Source organism: Phaseolus vulgaris, chromosome 6 (assembly GCF_051622355.1).
Source record: "Phaseolus vulgaris cultivar YP4 chromosome 6, ASM5162235v1, whole genome shotgun sequence".
In the NCBI taxonomy this organism is placed as follows: domain Eukaryota; kingdom Viridiplantae; phylum Streptophyta; class Magnoliopsida; order Fabales; family Fabaceae; genus Phaseolus; species Phaseolus vulgaris.
In genome coordinates this window covers 17,843,866-17,862,421 of record NC_143503.1, presented here as the reverse complement: position 1 = coordinate 17,862,421, position 18,556 = coordinate 17,843,866, and the positions used below count along the sequence as shown (strand labels likewise).

Below are 18,556 nucleotides of genomic sequence, written 5' to 3'. Positions count from 1 at the left end.
TTTAGCGACTGATTTGATTTCGGCGGCTAAATATTTTTCTTAATTACAGCGACCAATTCTATTTCGGTCGCTAATTTTTTTTTTTGTAAATATAGCCACCAAATCAATTTCGGTGGCTATTTTTATATTTATTGTTCATACCTATTTAAAATGGTATTTTATTCATTTTATTAAAAAATTCAAACCTACTTATAGATACTCAAAATTTAATCAAGCTAAATACGAATGAACTTCAAATACATAGTTTAAGAAGGAGTTGTACTCAAATTAAAAGTAAATTGTATTACACAACGAAAAGTATAAACTAGTTAAAAGAGTCAAATCTATTATATAATTCATGTAGGAAGTGAGGGTCCTTCATAGATAGGATCTGTAGACTCCATAGTTGTTGGAAGAACAAATGAAGGGCGAATGTTGGTGTTAGGTAAGGATATATCATCAACACGAACACCTTGACCACCATGATTAGGTGGTCTACGACCACCACCTCTACCCCTTGGTGTCATCCGCAAGTAAAAAATATTACATATATAAGATGTAATTAATACAATAATCAAAGTGGATCAATCAATTTTGAATAAACAAATAAAGTAATCATGATAAAAAGACTCAAACCTGATTGTGTTTTCTACAACCAAATATGTCAGTTATCTTCCCTATTATTCACTACAATTATGGGAAACCACAATAAAATTAATGTTAAACATAATTTGGACAAGGTATACAATCAATTTTAATGCATGAATTACCGAAGAGGTATCTGTGTCACTGAAATCACTCTCAATCTTATCCTTACTCTAAATGTATTCCTCCTCGTATTGTTCATCTATGTTTGTTTCATTTAGTAATTGTAGATCTACTTCTTCTCCCCCCATCAACATCAACAAGAGAATCGTGAATGAATTCTAGATCAACATGTAGCACTACTTCAAGTTGTAAAAGCTCATCATCTTGGTATGGAGTGTCATGCTCAACCTCACTTACTGTGTTATCAATGATTCTAATACGAGCTTTTGTTTTAATTACTCCCAACCAACGTTGGTGTCCCTCTGGATATTTGGTGTAATAAACTTGCTCTGCCTGTTGCGCAAATATGAATGAATCATATTCTTTATTATATCTCTGTGATTCTTTTACTTGAACGATCTCATAGTTCTTATCTACTTTGGTTCTTATATTAGGAGTATTATCAAACCATTCACACTAGAAGAGAACTACATTCATTATTGGAAAGCTAGTATACTCCAATTGAATAATATTAGACAATATTCTATAAAAATCTGACTCTGATTGACCATTGGTTCCTCTTACATAAACACCATAGTTAGTGGAATTCATGCCTTCACTCCAAAGAACAGTGTGAAATTTGTATCCATTGATATCCATTTGGAAACTTCAGTTCTTTAACCCATTTACAAATAAAGACTCTTTGGTTTTCGTAAATGTATATGCTGCTTTTTGTTTGATAAGTTTGCCACCACCAATGTCTTTCAACTCTAGCTCTTTTCGATTGCATATTTGTGCTACATCCAATCGAGCCTTGTTTGTGTCCTTAGTTTTTCCTTTGATATCCATCATAGTGTCAAACACATTCACGAACACATTTCTCTGTGTGTGCATAACATCAATATTGTGACGTAAAAGTTGAGTTTTCCAATATGGCAATCTCCAAAATATACTTTGTTTCTTCCAATTATGTTTAATACCATATTCAGGAATATTTTGTTGTTCTAGTAATTCAGTGCAAACTGGTAAGTGTGGAACCCTATTCCAAATGTCCAGACTAGACAAACGTGGAGGAGAGGGATCAGTCTCAACAAACTTCTTCTTGAATGCCTTTTTATTCTTCCTAAATTGATGATCAGGTGAAAGAAACTGACGATGACAGTCAAAAAAGGATATCTTGTGGCTATGACTAAGATATAATGTCTTTGTTCTTTCCATGCATATAGGGCAAGAAAGTCTACCAGAAGTCATCCAACTCGATAGCATGCCATAAGCTAGAAAGTCATTAATTGTCCACATCAAAGCAGCTTTCATCATAAAATTTTGCCTTAGTGACATGTCATAAGTCAACATCCCTTCAGTCCACAAGGTGTATAAGTCATCTATAAATGGTTGCAAGAACACAACAATCTTATGCTTTGGATTTGAAGGACTTGGAACTAAGATTGTCAAAAACATAAACTCCCTCTTCATGCACATGGAAGGCGGAAGATTGTATGGGGTTAGGATAACTGGCCAACAAGAATAACTTTTTCCATATTGACCAAAAGGATTAAACCCATCTGCACATAAACCCAATCTGACATTTCTTGGGTCTTGACTAAAATCTGGATGCATTCTATCAAAATGCTTCCAAGCTTCTCCATCAGATGGATGAGACAAAATAGACGGGTCCCTTTGATTCTCACTATGCCATCTCATGTGAGGTGCAGTTGCCATTGAAGAGTATAACCTTCTAAGTCTAGGAATGACGGGAAAGTACCACATTTTCTTAACGACAATTTTCTTTTCAATTCCCCTCCTAGTGACTGTCTTATATCGCTCCATTCCAGAAATAAAGCAATTAATTATACTTTTATGACAATGTTCCCTATAATACAACATGCATCCTTTTGGACAACAATCAATTTTCGTACAACCCAAACCTAATTTTTCCACCGACTTCTTAGCTTGGAAAAAATTATTAACCATTTGATGATCTTTGGGCATAGTCTCCCCCATAAGTTGGACCATTCTATTGAAACATCCTTCAGACATATTATAATCAGATTTCAAGCTTAGAGATTCCAAAGAAGCTGACAATTCTGAGTGATTCTCGCATCCTTCCCACAAGGGTGCTTGTGCAGCAGCAAGCATGTTAAAAAAATTTCGAGTTTCAAGATCAGGATTTTTCTCCATGTACTCAGATCCAATAACACTCTCTGGTTGCATGCAATGTGCATTTGAGGGCCCCACATGATCCATTATCAGTTGATGGAAACGACCTAATTCTTCTCTTTGTTCACAAGTTCCATAACATGAACTAGCAACATCCACTGGGGGATTGTGGCAATTCTTCACCATGATTTGTCCACCAATAACAATTAGGCATGAATCCCTCTTGATAAAGACCCCACCCAACTTGATCCACATACTTGAAAACTTTACAACTACATTTAATACAAGGACATCTTAACATTTCACCTTGTTCTTGAAACTTTTCTTGACTAATAACATATTGTAGGAACTCATACACTCCTTATCTAAATTCCTCTGTCAGATGTTTGTTTCTGTCCAATCTTGTATACATCCACTTTCTAGCTTCGGGGATTTCCATTAATGCAATATGACTACAACAAATTCCTAATGTATACACTTGTTTTAGGAGAGAGAAAACATGACACTGAATTTTTAAAAGTAAAAAATGCATGCAAATATGAAAGTATTGGGTTGACAAGAAGAGAAGCATACCTTTGTTGGTTCACTTTGTAACTGATCTTGGGAGGAGATTCTATTATTTATATAGAGCTGCTGCTATATATATATTTTTCCTATAGACAAGAGAGATGAAGAATGTCATATTGAATCAAAAGATCATTAAAATAAGTAAAACTAGCTTCAGCCTAATAATAAAGGTTTAGTCACCATATAGTTCGAATGCAAGTTAATTATTCATGGTGAAAAGATTAAATTGAATTAATTCATACATTTGGAATAATAGTTTCCGACGTTGAAGCGGATGATATCTTGTTAAGTAAATGTAACTGAAAAAGAAAGTGTAAAAAAAAGAACTAAACTTGTCTGACACAAATTATTGGGATTAACATGAAGCAGTGACTATTTTAGTAATTATTGTGTGTTTCCTCTACAACATATCAACTATTTTCTTGTAAATTTGATAGATATCAATAATGTTCTAAAAATAAAATCAATCATATATTAAGATGATAGACAAATAATATAGGAAAAAAGATTTGTTATCATCTCTGTTTTCAATATCACGGTAAGAAGACCATTTTAAAACTAGAGCGTCCAGCATTCGATATAGAGACTATACAAACAAGTGCAAGAGCTGAAAAACGTGAAATTAATTTAATTTATAAAATTGTTGAAAGTGGAATTCTCATCATATAAAACTAAAATTTAATTTCAAAAATTCGCTAAGAATAATATGAAAATCAATATATTATAAAATATATTTTTGAATCACAGAATGAGAACTTCGCACAAATGCTAGTCATATAAATTCATTTAGAAAAAAAAAAGTAAAAAACTTCACATACAAAACTCACTTAATAAATAACAACTAAGCTAATTTGTATTTGATAAATATTTTACAAACTAAATTAAAAAATTACATTTCTTCTCTTCATTTAGTAATAGAGAAAAAAAGCTACATGTAATGTAAAATGATTTGATGCTATCATTGAAACACAATATCTAACGTATAAAAAATTAAATACTTCTTACCAGTTATTATAAACTATTTAAGATTTTATTTTGCAAGAATAAATTTTAGACAATATCATAATGAATATATTTATATATTAAAAATAAAATTATATAAAAAATATAAGTTTTGTTAAAAAAATATCAAATTTTGTCTCTCCACACAAATATTATCTTTCAAAATAGTTATATTCATTGTATTGTATCTAAGTAATTTTTTTCATTAATAAATATTAGTACTCAATATATAGTGTGACATAGAGAACTTTTGAATATGTATTTTTTATTTTCATTGTTTTATCATAAAATATGCTTTATCTACATTATTAATATTTATTCATTTATAAAATTACTTATGTTTTAAATTTTAAGTTAAACTTGGGAGATTTATTGACTATGAGACTCAAACACTCCTCTTAAATGACATGTTCGTGTCGAACTCATGTATTGGACATTGACACTCGTAGGATACGTATCGGTGAAGTGTCTAATTCAAAAAATATTTGTTAGATTTATGAAAATTTTAGCATGGTTCTAACACAATTTTAAAAAGGAGAAATATATTTAATTTTCTAAAAGCTCATATTTATTGTATAATTTTTTATAATGATTATAAAAATAAGGAACAAAACTTTTTGAACCAGGCATGAAAATATCTTTCTGCTAAAAAAAATCAAATCTGAAACATACTTGTGCACATAAATCTTTATTGTCAATTTATATAATTCATAATTATATAATATATAGATTCGTGTCCCCGTATCCTACATTTTAGAGATTATATATATCTATGTGTCTGTCAATATCTGTGCTACATAGCTTACTGGTAATAAAATAATAATATAAAACATTTTTATCTTTTTTTAATAATTTTTTTATAGATATAATGATTGACTTTAAGTTATATATATTAAAATCATAATTATAAATGTATTAGAACTAAAAATATTATTACTACTTCATATAATGTTTATATTTTGGTTTAAATTATGTATTAACCGCTTAAATATACAAATTTACAAATTTTATTACATAACAAGATTGAATAATACATAAGATAACTATGATTTTTTTTATACATTTTATTTCATACATTCAATCAACTATATCTTATAGTTATATTTAGTAAAAATAATTTTCACATTTATATTTTGGTTTAACGTATAAATTATGTATTAACCACTTAATATACAATTTTACAAATTTTATTACATAACAAAATTGAATAATACATAAGATAACTATGAAAGTTCTTATAAATTTTATTTCATACCGTAAATCAACTATATCTTGTAATTATATTTAGTAAAAATAATTTTCACAGTTATCTCTCAAAAATCATTATATATATATATATATATATTAAAAAATTTATTATTTTGCAGTAACATCATTCCAATTTTAAAAGTCACATTATTATAATTTTTAGTTAGTTATGGGTACAAAATTTTTGCACAACATTATACAGGCATTGAACTCTCAAACAGATTCTAACATGTTTATAAAGATTAAAAATATATTTCACATTGAAAATTGATCTTTAATTTATAGGTATTTTTTTTAAGGATTGAAACCTTTTAATAAGATAAATTTCAAAATGAGAAGAAATCTAATTGAGGTTGAATTGGACTATATGCTTGATTGTTTTTGCAAGTTATGAAAGAGAAGATGTTAAAAATATTATGCTCATAATTAAAAAATTTAGAAAATTTAGAAATTTGTTTTTGAGGCACGAAGTTATGGAAGATGTATCACGTATCTTCATGTGATTTTTTTTTATTTTTTTTTACTTTTCTTTGAATGAAAAAGTTTTTTTTTTCTTATTATATTTCACATTCTTTTTATGTAATGACACATAGTGAAAAAAATACCATTATGATCTTGAGGAGAAGTCAATTCTAAATCAAGTCAAGACAAATGATAAAAAAAAAATTAAAGACACAATTAAGATTTTTGCATTACATAGACTGAACTTAATCAGATATTTATAATGATTGAAAACATATTCCACATTAATAAGTGTAATGTTATAACAAAATTTCCACACATTTCCTAACATGTATATTTGTCTTGGTTAAATTTGTATATAAAATAAAATATATGAATAAATAATATATATAATTTAAGCAGTTTTATTCTACTATGGACGGTTGGTACAATTTCTTTTATTAATTTTTGGAATGATAAATGGTGTTCTACTATTCCTTTAGCATATATTGCTCGGTTATCTGATGGTATTAGCATTCCGGATACAGTTTTGGACAGGTTGTGATTGAAATATTTCGCTGTCTTTACGGTAGATGCCTCATCTTTTTAGTCATATCATGGTTAGGGCAGATCAGGATGTTCCTAATTGGATCCTAGATGAGTATGGTCGGTTCACTCTTAAATCGGTTAGGACCTTTTTCTTTGGAACTAGGAGTTCCTTGTGGTTAGGGTAAATTTATTGGTCTTCAGATATCCCACCTTCCAAAACACTTGTCCTTTGGAAAGTTTTTCATGGGAGGCTTCCTACAAATCCACATATTCAAAATAAAGGTCTCCATATTTGTTCTATGTGTACGCTTTGTGAAAGCATGAAGAATCTATTCATCATTTATTTTTTGAATGCCATAATGCTTTGTATATTTGGAGTTGGGTTCGACAAATTTTTCCTACTTTTCATTTCTCTAATAAGGATGATCTTCTTTCTTTTATTAAAAGTGATGGTAGTCCTTTGGTTAAATTGATTAAGCTTCTTGTGATAACTTTTTCTATTTGGATGTTATGGCGTATGAGGAATTATGCTCGTTTTCAGGATAAGATTGAAATTTCTAGGGATATTTCAGTTATTAAAGATTTAAAGTCGTCTAAAGCTTCAATGAAGAATGATATGATAGATTTCAGTTTGATTAAGTTTGTTGGTATTAATACTTGTACTGGTAAAGTTCTTCGTCCTCTTCCTGTTAGATGGGAGTTTCCTTCACCAAGCTGGGTTAAAAGTAACACTGATGGAGATGCTAGGGTTATACAGGTCTTGCCACTTGTGGAGGTATTTTTTGTGGGAGTATGGGGGAGTTTATTGGAGCTTTCTCTGTGTTTCTTGACATTCAGATTGTTTTTGGTTGCTTAATTTTATGGAGTTATATATGCTTTGGAGGAAGCAAAAGTCGGAACTTACTAATGCCTGACTGGAATGTGACTATGTCTTGGTTTATGCTACGTTTACTGATAGAACAAATGTTCCTTGGATGCTTCGATGAAATACTTGTCTTAATTACTGTGAAAAAATCGGGTTTAGGGTTACATATTTTTCGTGAAGGAAATGCATGTGCGGATAAGTTGGCTAATTTAGGATTTATTCATAAATAATCCTTTCATTGGTATAGTAGGTTTCCATCTAGTTTGTTCTTAGAATTCTTTATTAATATGTATAGTCTACCTATGTATCGTTTTTGTTAACATATGAGTTTTGGTTTAGTCTCCCATATTTTTGTATTTTTTTTTTTTAATAATATTTTTTTCATGTGATGACAAATGATTGTTGTTACTTGAGGTATTAGCCTGACTGAGATGTCAAGTAGCATAGTGATGCCTAATCTGAAAACTTTTTATAAAAAAAAAATATATATATATATAATATTTTTATTTAATTAATAGAATGAGAAATTAATTTAAAATCAAATTGGTACCTATTTTCTATTGTTTTTATTTTAGTATTTTTAGTTTCAGTTAACTAACTTATATAATTTTTTTCAATATTATTTTAAAATGGATAAATAAAATTTACGAAATTAGTAATAGAAATTTAAATTTAATTTATCAAATAAAATATACTACTTATAATACACAAATATAAAAAATATTTTTATAAAATAAAATAAGAAAATTTAAATTTACTTTACCATAAATATTTTACTGATTTTGTTTTGAAAAAATTAATATAGTTCTTATGTGATTAAAATATTTTAATTACTTATAAAAAAGTATTTAAATCATCAACTTTAAATTTTTAAATTTAGTGTCTAAATATAATTTTATACAAATAGTTATATATTTCTTACTATTTATTATAAATTATTTAAGATTTTTATTTTTTAAGGATACATTTTAGATAATATTATAATTCATATATATCATAATTAATATATGTATATATTAAAAATAAAATTATATAATAAATATATTGTAGTTTTGTTACAAAAATGGTCAATTTTTGTCTAAAATTTTATCTCTCCATACACTTATTCATTGTCTGAATTTTAAGTGTTAGTACTCAATTAAATATCATGATATGAAAATATATGTTTTTTATTTCGAATGTTTTATATAAACGAAATGTTCTAAAATTGTTATTTACATTATTAATATTTATTCATTTATAAAAGTACTTATGTGCTAAATTTTAAGTTAAATACTAAAGACTTTTGCTGGTACAAAAATAATAATATAAAAATATTTATCATTTTTTATAATTAAAATATATAATTTATTTATAAATAAATATAACGATAGACTTCAAGTTATATATATATATATATATATATATTAAAATTGTAATTATAATTATAAATATAAATATATTACAACTCAAAATGTTATTAATACTTTATATAATGTTTATATTTTGATATGGTTTAGTTAGTTTTGCATACTATTTTTTAAATTAATTTATAAATTATATATTAAGAACTTAATCTGTATATTTACAAATTTTGGTATATAACATGATTAAATAATAAATAAGATAAATATGATATATTCTTTTTTATTTTTTTATAAATTTTATTTCAAACCTTAATTCCAATTATAATATATCACATCTAATTTTTATTTTCTCTAACTATTTTCATTTTTTTATTAATTGCAGGACTTATATGGTGTCTTGTAATGACAATTTGGATATTAGAAAAAAAAAATATATTTCATTTTTCTTCTCAATATTGTGTTAAAGAAAGAGACAAGGAGGAAGTTAAAGATATGAACAAAGAGATAAAAACTTTTAATAAAAGATAAATATAACTTAAGTAAATACAAAAATATTAATAATCAGATAGATTTTGATCCCTGCTTACCTTTCTCCTCTCATCCCTTATCATTTCCCTCTAGCTCCAATCTTTACTCATTTTCTTTCTTTCTCTAAAAAACATAAGGAGAGTGGCGTCATGGAAGACTATAAAACATCAGTAAAACTACTTTACAGTGATGAAGAATAACTTTACAGTATTACGGTAGTACCAGTTTTAATTTCAAAATAAAAAGTATAAAAAAAAATCACAATGATTTTTTGAAATTTATAAAACATGATTCTCAAAATGAAAAACTATTTTTTTGAAAGTATTATGTGTTGCATTGCATACTTGTAATAGATTAGGGAAGAAAAAGAGCATACAACCTTTTCTAATGAATATTGATTTATTAGCCAGGATAATGCATTTATCAGTGTTATCAACAATCATATAAAAATACTAATTCACAAATACAAAAGAAGTTATAATGTATACAACATATTACTAATTCACAAATACAAAATAAGTTATAATGTATACAACATATTAACATATCGGAGATAATCATATCTATCAAACAGAATACAAATAATGCTTCAATCACATAAGTAGAGATCAAAATATTTTACTCGAATCTGATTCATCTAAAGTCAGTAAAATAAAATAAATATTTTCAAACATTAATGAGAAATACGTGTGTATGCAATATCAATTATGAAGATTACTTATTTTACTCATCTGTGTATGCAATATCTAGATTTGTTTTAGTAAAGTAGAAATAAACTTAAATTTCTCAAGATACCACAATTTCTGTCACATTAAATACTTTTGATTTTCACATTCTATGAAACCATGTAAGCATTAATCTACATTACCTGGTTATGATGTTAATAACTTACCATATTAAAATTTTGAAATTATGTATCATCTTACCAATTACTTCTGGTTTCTCAGCACCTCAACATTTAATATTTTCTTTGGAAATAACAATTTCCTGATTTATTTTGGTAATACTTTTTATTCTTTATAGAAACCAAAGGAGTTTCATACTCATGCAAATAAATAGATGTCGATGAAGAGAATCATTTGTAGAGGAAAATAATTAAGCTATGTGATAATCCCACATTACTCAATATAGATTAACTTATGACAACCAAAGAATATAAAATGAAAGAGTGTAAGGTTATTTTCCATACTTACCTGGACGAAGTCTATGGTTGATCATGAAGATCCATGGGCTAAGACAGTAACTATTTAGAATGGCTGACATGATAAGTAAGTAAAAATCAAGATTTCTTATTGTCTTGTGTGTTATCATTCCATGCACGTATCAGAAATATAAGTAGTGGATTATCAAATTAATTGTGATTAATTGCGTACAATAACTAACATACAATAATGATGTATAATAATTGCGTACAATAATATTAAAACGATTAATTCATCTTTTCCATATTTTAAATTTATTTAAAACAAAAAAAATCATATTCTAAAATTATTTGAATCAACTTTTGATAAAATAACACTAAGTAAAAAATTCAAGTAGAAATAGTTAATATTAAAAAAATGAATTATAAAAATTAAAAAATTAGCGTATTAAAACTAATATATGTAATATATATTTATTTTTAATATATAAATACAAATATATATATATATATATATATATATATTTTGTTGAGTTACTTTATAAAACATTTTTCTTTATAAATATTTTTTCATATATATTGTATATGAGAAATCAATATTTTTTAGTTTCTGGTGTGTTATCACTCCATGCATGTATAGAAAAAATATGTGTATTTGAAAACTTTCTCTGTACAAATTGCAATTTAATTATGTAATGATCTCATAATCATGAAATTCTATCATTATCAAATTAATTGCGTACAAAAACTACAATAAATGTGTATAATAATTACGTACAATAATATTAAAATGATCAATTTATCTTTTCCATGTTTAAAAATCATTTGTAGAGGAAAATGCTTAACCTAAAACACGTGCAGAGTATACAAATGTGATAATCCCACATTACTCAGTATAAATTAACTAATGACAACAAAGAATATAAAATGAAAGAATGTAAGGTTATTTTCCATACTTACCTGGACGGGGTCTATGGTTGATCGATCCATGAGCTAAGGCAGGACTAATAACAATGACTGACGCTTATCAAGTAAGCAAAAGTTAAGATTTCTTATTCTTTTTATGTTATCGCCCCATGCATGTATAGGAAATATAAGTGTATTTGGTGAATAATGATTATCATTCCATGCATGTATAGAAAATATAAGTGTATTTGGAGAATAATTATGTAGTAATCCACTAATTATGGAATTATCAAATTAATTGTGATTATTTGCGTACAATAACTAAGGTACAATAATTGTGTACATTAATATTATAATGATTAATTCATCTTTTCCATGTTTTAAATTTATTTTAAAAAAAACACAAGTAGAAATAAACTACTACTTTTTTATAGTATTTTTGAATCAACTCACAAGTACATATTATTTACTTTTATAGTATTTTCAATTTCCCAATTATTGTTATGTAAATTACCGAAATTCGAACATTGCGTGTCATTAATATAAAATAAGCTAACAAGATTAAGAAATTGAGTAAAATTCAAGTAAAAATAGTTAATATTAAAAAAATAACTATAAAAATTAGAAAATTAGTGTTTTAAAACTAATATATGTAATATATATTTATTTTTAATATATCAGGACAAATATATATTTAGTATATGAAATAAGAAAAAAAAATAGCATTGTAACATAAAAATGACGAATATATATATATATATATATAAATAATGTAATATTGAAAACATAATAAATATACACTAAAAGAATAGAATAAGAATGATTGTTGAGCTACCGTATAAAACATTTTTCTTTATAAATAGTAAGCATTCCACTCATTCCATATTTTTCCTTTTTATTTTGTTATTGCACCGATCTATAACTATAAGAAAATTGTATATAAGAAGATGGTAAGAAAAATGAAGATCTTTTTTCATCATGTGTATTATCACTTCATACATGTATAGAAAAAATAAGTGTATTTAGAGATTTTCTGTATACAAATTACAAGTTAATTATGTAGTGATGCACTAATTATGGGATTCTATTATCATTATCAAATTAATTGCGTACAATAGCTAACATACAATAATTATGTATAATAATTGCATACAATAATATTAAAATGATAAATTTATTTTTTCCATGTTTTAAATTTATTTAAAACAAAAAAAAAATAATTTATTTTCATATTCTAAAATTATTTGAATCAATTCTCACAAGTACATATTATTTACTTTTATATTATTTCCAATCTTCAAGATATTATTGTTCTCTAAATTACTGAAATTCGAACTTTGCATGTCATTAATACAAAATAAGCTAACAAGATTAAGAAATTGTGTAAAATTCAAGTAGGAATAGTTAATATTAAAAAAACACTATAAAAATTAGAAAATTAGCGTTTTAAAACTAATATATGTAATATATATTTATTTTTAATATATCAGTACAAATATATATTTAGTATATGAAATAAGAAAAAAAATAGCATTGTAACCTATAAAAATGACATAAATATATATCTATAATGTAATATTGAAAACATAATAAATATAATAAACTAACAAGAATGGTTGTTGAGCTACTTTATAAAACATTTTTCTTTATAAATATCCATATTCCAAAGTTCTTTTTCATTGTTGGCAATGGCTGACGCTGATCAAGTAAGCATTTCACTTCTTCAATTTTTTTTCCTTTTTATTTTGTTATTACACCGATCTATAACTATAAGAAAATTGTATATAAGAAGATGATAAGAAAAAACAAATTTCTTATTCTCTTGTGTTTATCACTCCATGTATAGGAAATATAAGTGTATTTGAAGACTTTCATCCGTCCAAATTACAAGTTAATTATGTAGTGATCCACTAATCATGGGATTCTATCATTATCAAATTAATTACATACAATAACTAAACGTACAACAATTTAACAATTGTATATTGATTTTTAATATCAGTTTTTATTTTATTTTTCGTGACATTATATTATCTATAATACATATATTCTTATCTTATTGTTCATTTAGCTTTTTTGTCTATATATTATACTGTCATTATTTAAAAATTATTGGAATTTTATCCTTTAAAAATATAATTAATTATACTTTTTCTAGTCATTCTAATAAAAGAGAAATTCACAATTGATTCTAATAAACACAACACAACTAATTAACACAACATCTATACCTATATATAAAGGGATTCTCCTCTTAACTGCTCTTAATTTTTTTCCCTATTTTATCCTTATATTAATATTTAATTTTATTATTGTATTATGGTCATTGTGTCATTTCTTATTCCCCTCTTAACTGCTCTTAATTTTTTACATTTTATCCTTACTTAATAATTTATTGTATTAATTTATTTTGGTAATTTGGACATTTTATAATTTCAAAAATTAATAAAATAATTTTAAAATTTTAAAATTTATTTTATTTGTTATTATTTAACTGGAGAGTGAAGAGATTGATTAGTTACTTTTCTGTTTTAAAGATCTTCTTCTCTATTAAATAAAAAATTAAAGATATTTGTAATATTTTGTGGACCACTTTAGCTAGAGAGTGGAGATTTGTTATGTTACTTTTTTTTATTTAAATTGATATCTCTTTTATTAAAATTGTAGAATTTTAAAATTGATTTTACCCACTTTCTCTCTCCACTACACATAACACATTTTTTTTTTTACCATACTTCTCACTCTCTTTTCTCTTTCCTTCTCACTTTCATGTAAATAAATAAATTCATTCATTCTCTTTGTCATATGCAACTTTTAATTACCGCTCTCCACTATTTTATTAACCTACTCTTTAACAGTATACTCTTTAACTTCTCATTTTAATGTTATTAAGAGAAATTGTTTTTGAAGAATAAAAAAATACTAAAGAAAGAGAAATAAAAAATGCAGATACACACTACTATTTAATTATATACTCTTTAACTTCTCATTTTAATTTTATTAAGAGAAATTGTTTTTGAAAAATAAAAAAAAATACTAAAGAAACAAAAATAAAAAATGCGGATACACAGGCACGTCAGTGCTTGTGTTCCCGCTAGTCTTAATAATGCATCTAAGTATTCATTACATATCCAATCTTTAAGTCTTTAATATAGGTATTGGATTTATCAAATACACCACACACCAACAAATACAACGGTAATAAAATTAAACATAAAAGAAAAAACAATTTTAAGACTCATTTCAATTTCAATTAATGATCTCATTTATAAAAAGCCTTCAAAAACATAGAACATATGGAGGGGTGAAGTTATAGAAAAATATACTTACTTTGTTAGATAGAAAAGCATCACTATAATTTCATTGCATAATTTATAGTTATGTAATTATTCTATTTATTTTATATTTTGATTTGTTTATCATGATTATAATTTGAAAAAAATTAATTAAAATATATAATTATAAGAATTATTTTATTAATTTTAGTGACCAATAATATTACAAGTTTTTATTACAAATATAAGGAATAAATGTGTGGTCTCATTATAATAATTTCAATTAAAAGTAGTAATTTTAGGACATTGTGAAAAGTTAAATCTAAAATAACACATACACTTAAATCTAAAATTTAATTTAACGCATTCCTTAAACAATAGTAAATGATTATTATAAAACAAAGAAGCACCACACTAGTTTGTGTTTTCACTTTCAAAGGATTTAGAGTTGTTTCACTACAAGTAGAAAGAAAGTAAAATTTCTCAAGATAACACAATTCTTGTCAAAGTTACTCTTGATATCTGGAACTAATCATTGTTAGTACCTTACTTTTAGCCTCTCAAATACTTCTTACTTTCACAATTTGTTAAACCATGAAAGCATCAAGGTTCACCACATACACTATCCACTTACCCTTTGGCTACGTGAGACCATGTCAATAACTTACCATATCAAAAGTTTGAAATTATATATCATCTTAGCAATTACTTCCTGTTTCTCAACAACTCAACATTTATTAATTTGTTTGGAAGTGATAATTTCCTTATTTATTTTGATAATATTTGTTATTCTTTATAAAAAAAGCTTCATACTCTTGCAAACTAAGAGATGTTGATGAAGAGAATCATTTGTAGAGGAAAATGATTAAGTTAAAACATGTGCATAGTATACAAATGAGTTAATCTCATATTGATCAGTATAGATTAAGTAATGAGAACCAAAGAATATAAAATAAAACTGTTTATAGTTATTTTCCTTACTTACCTGGACGGGGTCAATGGTTGATCATGAAGCCCCATGGCCTAAGGTAGTAACTTCCATTGCACATTGGAGGGGTACTGCTTTAAGGTCTGTCAAAAATGGCAGAACCTACGTCATAATTTATGGTGGTGGAGTTTACGTTCGCGCAGCTCCTTCTATACAGTTTTTTAAATTTCTAATATTAAAGTTTATGGTGATTAAAAATATTGCGGTCTAATTCAACAAAATATTTCTTAAAATATGTCAACAAAAGATTTATTTAATGCAAAACTATTAGTTTCCTAAAATAAACGCATATGAAAGTATTATGTGTTGGATTGAATGCCGAAACTTGTGTATAAGAGTTTAAAGAGGAAAAAGATCATGCAATTTTCCCCTTACCATTATTAATGAATATCGATCCTTGGTAGAGATTTTCATTAGCCAGAATAATGCATTCGTCAGTGTTATCAACAATGACATCAAAAGAATTGATGCACAAATCTAAAAGAAGTTATAATGTACACAACACATTGGAGATAACTATACCTCTCAAACGGAATGAAATAGTGCTTCAATCACATAATTATTGAGATAAAAATATTTTACTAGATCCAATCATCTAAAGTGAGTAAAATAAAATAAGTCATTTTAATCATTGATGACAAATATCTATATGTGTATGCAATATCAATGATTAAGATTACTTATTTTACTCTCTAAGTTGAATTGCTTACTTTATAGGATCTAGATCTATTTTACAACAAGTAGAAAGAAAATAAAACTTCGTACCATACCACAATTCTTGTCATGGTAATTCTTTATATCTAAAACTAGTCACTGTTAGTACCTTACTTTGAGCCTCTCAAGTACTTATGATTTTCATAGTCTATGGAACCATGCATGCATGCAACAATATACACCACTCAGATACCCTTTGGCTTTGTGAGACAATGTCAATAATTTACCATATCAAAATTATGAAATTATATATCATCTTACCAAAAACTTCTTGTTTCTCAGCAACTCAACATTTATTCCTTTGTTTGGAAATAACAATTTGTTGATTTATTTATTTGTTATTCTTTATAGAAATTAAATGAGCTTCATACATATGCAAACTAATAGATGTCAATGAAGAGAATCATTTGTAGAGGAAAATGATTAAGTCAAGACACGTGCAGAGTATACAAATGTGTTAATCCCACATTGCTCAGTATAGATTAAGTAATGAGAACCAAAGAATATAAAATGAAAGTGCGTATGATTATTTTCCATACTTATCTGGACATGGTTTATGGTTGATCATGAAGGCCCATGACCTAAGGCAGTAACTTCCATTGCACATTGGAGGGGTAATGTTTTAAGGTCTGTCATAAATGACAGATCCTACGTCATAGTTTGTGGTAGTGTGGCTTGCGTTTGCGCAACTCCTTGTATATAGTTTTTAAATTTCTCATCTTGATTTTGTACTATGTAACTAAAACATCATTTTTTTTTATGATATTGTATTGTCTATAATACATATATTACTTTCTTATTGTTTATTTAGCCTTCTTTAGGTCTATATATTAAACTATCATTGTTTCAAGATTACTATAATTTTATCCTTTAGAAAAATACTAAATTAACATATGTTATTAGTTTTTAATGACATATATATAGGTGTTTCCATTATTTACTTGTGAGGTTTGATATAGTTTTATTCTCCATAGTGATTTAGTTTTTAAATAATAATTGCATTCAACACGAAAAAAATGTTTTCTTTCTCTCATGTAGCATATGTTGGTCCAACTTTTTTGAACCAAAACCTTATTCAGTTATTCTAAATTTAACTAGAAATATGACCTTCAAAATCAGGAAAAAGGAGAGATACATTGTCACTTTTATGTGTTGTTTATGTTAGTTTGAGGGAATAGATTTGCTTCTAAGGAAGAAGACAACATTATTACAACATTAGGATATACCTCTCATATTTTCATTTCATATTACTCTGTTAATTAATTAGTATCTTACTACAAATTCTAGCTTTTGAATTTGTAATCCCACAATAAGATTGCACTCTACGATTGTGATGTGTCGTAAATGAACAATCATTCAATGACACCAAGTGCAAACCATTATTACTTTTCTCTATTTTTACAAATTGGTATTTTCAAATAATTTATTATTCCGGACAGAAAGCAAATATCTTAATGCACTTGGTGGCCGAGGTAGATGAAGAGAGTCATCTTAAGGGAATAATAATTAAACTTTGTTTTTTAAGATACAAAATAAGTATTCCAAGTCCCACATAGCTGAAAGGCTAGTAAGAAGTGAAGAACTTGGACTACAAAATAGAAGTGTGTGTAAAAATGGGCAACATACATACCTCGAAGACATTAATGAGTGATAAAAAAGAATTATGGTGTAGGATAGTGACATAGTCATAATCATGAATATTTGAATGCACACTACATAATTAATTGTTTTATTTAGTATGTTATTTGATGTTTCTTGTAGTTGCTACATCAACAAGAATACTACAAAAGAATAAACCAGGTGAAATCTCAATGAAGAATTGCTCATGCTTTTAATATTTTAATATATTAAAAATATAGTTTAATTAATTAAAAAAATCTTATCAACTCTAATGCATTTTGAGAAGTTTTCTAAAATAGATTTTAAATCAAATCATAAAAGAAAATCTCACAATTGATCTAATCAACACAACACACCATATTAAAAAATATATATAAGTATTCATAAGATATCCAATATCTTTAAAGTCTTACCTCTCTGTATTTATATCATATCCAACCTTTAAAGTCTTTCAATATAGATTTATCTTTCAAGTAACTTATT

General features: G+C 26.1%; 2 non-coding genes and 1 pseudogene across 2 annotated transcripts; 2 read left to right on the top strand and 1 right to left on the bottom strand.

The window, feature by feature from the left end:
* Positions 1 to 659: 659 nt before the first annotated feature.
* LOC150027231 (uncharacterized) lies at positions 660 to 3,322 on the bottom strand (annotated as a pseudogene).
* Positions 3,323 to 15,728: 12,406 nt separating this feature from the next.
* On the top strand, positions 15,729 to 15,888 carry LOC137833722 (U1 spliceosomal RNA). The gene has a single exon (XR_011084791.2). It is a non-coding gene; the product is annotated as a U1 spliceosomal RNA (small nuclear RNA).
* Positions 15,889 to 16,988: 1,100 nt separating this feature from the next.
* Positions 16,989 to 17,149, top strand: LOC137833744 (U1 spliceosomal RNA). The gene has a single exon (XR_011084810.2). It is a non-coding gene; the product is annotated as a U1 spliceosomal RNA (small nuclear RNA).
* The last annotated feature ends 1,407 nt before the right edge of the window (positions 17,150 to 18,556 follow it).